We start from the raw sequence: 7368 nt of genomic DNA on the forward strand, positions 1-7368 counted from the left end.
TGGACGTATTGGCCAATTAATCAGGTGATAGATTGAATTAGGTCAATACCGATTTATTTAGGTACATAAGTGAATTTATATTGAACACCGTATTTAGATAGTTACCCGAGTATTTCACATCCCATTTCATGCATTAGTATAGAGCATGAATTGGTTTTATAACAATTTAGCACAAATGTAGTAAATGGCTTATTGTGCATTATGTATAGGTGGTGAGCATTCTGGCAAAAGTAAAGAGATAGTACTTGAGGATCAGGAATCGAACTACTCTAAATTCAACTCCCGAAACAGTGAGTAACCTTACTATGTCTTAATTATCTAAAGTAGTTTTTATCTAATTTTGTGATTTTTGGAAAATGAGTTTAAATGGTAAATCTTTATGTTTTATAAATAAAATGTGTTTAAATGAAATGATTTTATAAATTGTCTTGAAATTAAATGATGGCTTTGAAAATAGAGTAATTGGAGACCACTTGATGTGTTGTAAATTTATGGTTCTAATTGATTGGCTTATGGCAATATTGGCATGAATGGTTGACTTGATAAATGTGTTGAAAATGTATGAACTGTTGATTTGCCTTGAGAAGCTGTAAAAAAAAATAATTGCCATGTCATGCTTTATCAAATTTTTTTGTATGGTGGGTTAAGCTTGCTGCTGTGGGTAGGGTTCTGTGGACTAGCCTATTAGAGGGGCACGAAATCCTGATATATTTTACCTCGGTTGGAGAGGCGAGTAGGGTAACTCCCGAGGTATAACTTTTAGAGTTCACTTCACGCCAAACCACCACGTGAGGGCTAACTCAGCCAACGTCAAGGAACGACTATATTTTCAAAATAAAAACATGATTTATGAGTATATAACTTTTTAATAGCCTTGGCGGACTCGGTTTGGGATAGACTGAGGCTAAGGTATCCCTGATAACCGAGTATGAGAATGATTTTGGCACGAGCCAAATGTTTTAAGAAATTCATAAGCCATGTTAATTACTCGATTTATATGAATTGATTTTATTTGGTTGAAACTTGTTGAAAGGTGATGAATTACAATATGTTAAACTATTTTATCTGTCTCCATTTACTCAGCTTTAGATATTTAGATGGTATTTGTTTACTCACTGGGATTATATAATCTCACCACCCTCATTTTCACCCATTTCAGGCTCAGAATAGATTGTAGATAACTGATATCGTCGAGAACTCAATTGGACTTGCCACATCCAAAAACTGTAGGTTCATTTCTTTTGATACTTTTAGTCATTCATGGGCCCACGTGTCACTGTAAATTAAATTTTATACTTTGGTTATCTGTATTACAGTATGTACGAATTTATTTAGCTTTTTCGCTACAAAAATTATTTACCAGTAACTTTATAAATATTGTTTTATAAGAAAATAGAATATTTTATTGAATAGTTTTGTTATATTCAAATAGATATAGTTTCGTTTTAAATGAATGTTTTAGACATCTAAATTTATTTTTGATTATGAAAAATGTGTTTTCTACTCGTATACTACATTTTTAACTAGTTGCGAGATTTGTGAGGAAAAATGACCAAAATGCCCCTGTGAGACAAAAGAATTATTTTTCTATTGTTTTGATTTGGAAATATTTTATAACCTCTCAAAACATTTTTATATTACAACTGTTGATCACAAGGGAGGTGAGAAAACTAATATTAAAGCCTTACGAGGTTCCGATCGGCATTCCGGGTGATGAATGTCTATCGGGACATCGCGGCAGTTGTCACGAGTTCGAGGAGAGTACCAGGTCGTGACAGCCAACTCAACCCAAAGCCCCCTTTCAAGCTCCCAAGACCCCATTTTACAAGGATTCAACCTTCCAAACTCCAATCTAAGGTAAGGTTTAGCATTTTTTAGTTTAAAAATCATAGTTGTAACTTAACCCTACCTTTCCACAAATTCCAACAAATTAATCCTTCATTGAGCTAAGTATTTTGGGGATTTTCACTCTACAAAAAAGGTTATTGAGGTAAGATGATTAAGGTTTCATCATAAATGATTTAGGTTTAAAGTATTGTAGATTATTGGCTTGAAATGAAGAATATGTATTTACTTGATTAGTTTTGAATAATTGGTTTCATTAGAAAAATAGAAAATTTATGTTAGAAATTGTTGTGTTAGGTTGTGTTGAGCTCATGAATCATAGAACAGGTGAGGTTTGACGAAGTAAGGCTTAGAAGCATGCTTTTGTAAAGGTGAGTGAATATACCACTTTCAAGCTATTTTAGTATGTAAAGCTAAAAGCATGATTTCAATGATTTGAAGGTGAATATGTTTTATCAATACTATTTGTTAATGCAAATGAGTTGTGATTGAACCTGACTTTTGGAAAGATTTTTCAAATAATATTTTATAAATATCCTATTAATTAAACAATTTAATTAATTAGGCCCAATGATTTAATTAAACAATTTAATTAATTAGGCATAACTTAATTAAACAATTTTAATCAAGTGCTTGAGAAGCTCATAACTTCTAATTTGATTAAGTCCAGCTTAATCACCTCTCCCATTTTACTTTCAACATTCATTTTAGGTGTGTGACCCATTAGGATTCTAACATGTTGGCAATGAACTCGACATATAATTCTTAAGTTAAACTTAGAATTAGATAAATTTAAACTACTTTAAATTTATCATTGATCAAGTTAACTACCTAAAGTTCATAGACCAAGATTGGGATCTAGCAATCCATCATGGCCACCCAAATGTTAGAAGAGTCAAGATGGTTTGACTCAACCTTTCAATGATCAGCCTTTCAGTGTAATTCATTCCCTCATCATATATCCCGGAGATGATAAGAGCATGGTGCAGTGTCTACTCTTATTGATCTCCATATCCGTTCTTAAAGTTTGATCATCAGCTTTATAAAGACTTATGAAACTTCTTTCATAATCTTCAAGTCACCTTGGCCAAGGACTTCAATAAGCTAATATCAACCAAGAACAGCTAGGATATGTCCCCTGCATCACTTGGGGTGATGATTCCTATCTTGACCACTCATTTGCCTTCGCATGCTTCATACTATACCCAAAAGCATCTTGTTTTGGCATCCTTGGTTAGGCACCCGCAGGGATGAAATCAAAGCATAGCACTCCACACATAAGACAACATAGTGTCTCAACTCTAGGGAGTATTTGCACAATTGAAACATGAGAAGTATTGCATAGACACTTGAGTGAATTACCAAATGCACTTCTCATGGCGGGTCATGTTTAGTGAACTTGCTCTCCTAGGCAATCACCTATATTCTAGTTCCAAGTATCTCTATACTTCAACCTATGAGATCGGTTGCTTACTTCTCAAGTAAGAAATATAAAATGTACCAGTCTCTAAGTATCATTGATGTCCAGTCTCAATGATACATTGACTAGAAACATTTTGAGATTACACTTTGATGCATAAGGATCTCATAACTGCAACCCATTACAGTTCCCTTGCAAGGCTTATTAATCTCATGGACTTCATCCAATTAGACTTATAACTTGTTATAATTGATGTCTTTTTGATGAAGGAAAACCTTTAATCATTCAACATGAATGATATTGTTGCATGATTGGAATCAAGCCTTAACCAATCCCAATTGGCTGCAGGGCTCATCCCAACATCTCCCACTAGCATAAAGCCAATTGCTACCTCATCGTATATGGATTCAATTCCATCTAGCAATCGTGTCTCCATGTAGACTCGCTTGTGCCTTTCAATGTGGTTAATTGCTTTTATCTATCTTTATGATGTCCATGCATCACATTCTGTCATATTACTATATCTAGATCCAATGAGACCCAGGTTCTACTATTATGGCTCCATTGTTACATTAACAATGTTCGAAAGCCTTTATTAGTTCCATGAACTAGCGATCTAAATATCTTCCTATTTGAGCCCTTTATAATAGGATGTATATGACTTTATTTATATAAACGTATAATCCCTTTTGCTTCTTGGGACCATTCCAACTAGACTATGTTGCAAGCATCATATGCATGTGTCACTCTATGTTATGCCATTTGGCCCTTTTAAACTTTTTTTGTCATTGGGCTTCCACTAAATCCAAGATCCTTTGTGAGAGTAATATTTAAACTCTTTTGAATATTCCATGATAGATATACATCTCAATGTATGCTTGGAATCATATCGGTTTGGAATATCATAATGGGCTTTTATGTTGGAGATATATGGACCAAATCATATTGCAATATGAAGTTGCTTTCTTTCTTGAACATTCATCTCTATGTTTTGCTCTTAAGAAAATTACATTTTATGTGAATCAATATTCAACCTTTTGATCAATACCTTTTGATCAATTGAACATAATTCATAATTGATCAAATATCATTGCAAGGATAAACATGAAGCATGGATAATTAAATATGACATAATTATTCCAAATAATTATTCAAACTTGAAACATATAAGCTTCCACATCCAAATGCTAAAGACAAATGATTCACTAGCCATTCCCATGGCAATCACATAATTAATGTTTCAAAAACATCCAAATAAATTATCCAACATGTCGAAATAAATAGAGTGTAACCATCCAATATAGCATTTAATGCTTTAGGTAGTCCATCCATGTGGTCACCTTTTCAGCCAAGATCTTACTCATCTTTATCTTTGGTCCTTGCAATATTTCAAACATATGAGAACCAACTTTAAGGTATCATATACCTTTAATATATAAAGTAGAATTATTTAGCAAATGGTACATGAATTAGAAACTTCAATAAGCTTCTTTTTCTTGCTCATAGTAGCTAGGTACTCCTTGTAGTTCCTCTTCCAATGCCCAAGTTTGCCACAATGATGGCAAATGTCCTTTTCTTTGTCCTTTTTGAAACCTCCCTTAGGCTTCAAGGCCTTCTCATTTTGGGATTTTACTATCACAACCCAAATCCTGGGCTATGACCGGCGCATGGACCCAATAGGCGTAGCCCATTAGGCCCAAGCAAGCCTCTTTATGAGATCCTGTTCCTCATTCCATCCATCATCTTTAAACCTATGTATTGTAATTCTCGACGATGAATGTTTCAGTAATATTTAATAGCAACTGAATATTCATATTTATATTACCTCAAAGTATTGTCATTCATTGCCATCTCATAAGGGCATCATTATCAATCCAACATATACATACTTCATTTATAACATGACTCTTAGTAGTTTACATTACATATGCTTGTGCACGGACAAAAGACTCTCAACTTTCAATAGAGTGACTTTAAGTGAAGGTACCGCTACTAAGATGCCATAGTACCTACCAAGAAGACAAGCATACGTGGACACTCAATCTAGGTCCCAACTGCCTCCGAATCTGAAAACATGAAGTTTAAAAACAGTGAGTATAAACCCAGTGAGTGAACATAAGAAGGGAACAAGCAACGATAAGAAAAGTTGATAATCATGATGCCCTTATTTGAAAACAATGCTACTTAGTTCAAGTTCTTATTAAAATCCCTCCATTAAACCCCTGGTTATTAAATCATTTAATGATGAAGGAACCATATTTAGTATGAAATTAGAAAGAGAGGAAATTTCCAGCAATTATCCACGCAAGGCAGTATAAACAGAATGTTTCTTGTTGCAATAAAATCAATTTGCAAATAAATGATAAATTTTCAAGATTCATTATGTGCATCTCACCGAGCTCATGTGCATCCCACCACATCGTGCACATAGCCGGACATTCCATCTCACCCAGCTCATGTGCATCCCACCACATCGTGCACATAGTCGGACATCCCATCTCACCCAGCTCATGTGCATCCCACCACATCGTGCACATAGCCGAACATCCCATCGCACCCAACTCATGTGCATCCCACCACATCGTGCACATAGCTAGACATCCCATCTCACCCAGCTCATGTGCATCCCACCACATCGTGCACATAGCCGGACGTCCCATCCATCTCCCCCACCACCGTCATCACCGGCAAGTGCACACTCACCCCATACATGCATGGTTGCATTTGTCACACAATGGTACCATTTATGACATAGTATATATATATATCAACATTATGCAAAAACATATGGATTCATCCTTTTACACATTTCACTTTTCACAACATCAAACATTTTATCAAGGGCTTGTTCCTAAGAAATTTTAAAGCAAAAACCGATGAAATTTCCAAATGATTCATTGAAACACGTAAACATTTCCCCAAAACATTTTGGAATGCAAGTTCACTCACCTTATGATAGCAGGATATTACATCGCTATTTGTTCGGAGGCGTATCTAGCTATTCTACTTGTCGGTCACTAGTTATTCCCTCCGACATGCCACCACCGTGCACTATCTTTACTTTTGTACTTCCTAGCAACAATCCAAATTCAATATCTTTAGTGTACCTCATTTCTACTTCTCTTTTTCCTTCAATCATGAATCCTCATCCAACTAACTTATATCTTGACACATTCTTTACCAAAGTGGCCTTTATCTTTACTTGCGTAATTCTTTAGATTATGGATACTGGCAACTTATTTATGACTTAGCACATATATAAATCTTGTCTAAGGATATTGATCAAGTTTATCCATCATTTCCACAACAATTATCTAACATATGGTAGCAACTATAAATTTACTTCCATCAACATTTTCTAAGGCAACATGTACCACCATCCTCATTTACATGTTGCCACCAAGCATAACATTAATATTCATTCGTGCACACCAACATGCATAACCTTTTAAACCTTTCCTAACAACACATATCTACACACCAAACTTCCAATCAATATAATTGCCTTCCAACCATACCCATGACATCACAATAACACTACATATGCACGAAATCATTCTCACCATACTAGACCAATCATAAGCTTCAAATTGTGGCATTAAGCTTACCACTTGGTTTTAGCTTGAATTTCACCCAACGGAATTCATAATTTCCTCACACCCATGGTCACAATAGCTGCCATAAAATGATTCACACATAATTTTCCAAGAATTTAACCAACCATAAGCTTAAAAACACAAAATCCTTACCTTAGCTTGCTTGAATTACAAAACCAAGCTTTTCTTCCTTTTTCTCTTTTTTTCTTTCTTCTCCTCCTAGGGTTTAGGTTTAATGCCCAAGAAGTTTGGAGAAGAAAGAAGTAAGAAAAGAAAGGAAATAAAAAGAAAACAAGGAAAAGAAATTGAAAAACTCCATTTTCATGGTGGTAAAGGTAAATATGGCGTTGGGTGGGGAGGAAGAAAAAAGAAGTTGCTAGAAACTGGTGGAAGCTGCTGGAAAAATGAGAAGAAGCTACTGAAAAATGATATTTATAGACAAAGCTTATCCAATTTTTCATGCAATTACAATAATGCCCTTAACAAGGTGGCTTATCTTACTCTTAT

This window comes from Theobroma cacao, chromosome 5, assembly GCF_053813885.1.
Source record: "Theobroma cacao isolate CCN51 chromosome 5, ASM5381388v1, whole genome shotgun sequence".
Lineage (NCBI taxonomy): Eukaryota > Viridiplantae > Streptophyta > Magnoliopsida > Malvales > Malvaceae > Theobroma > Theobroma cacao.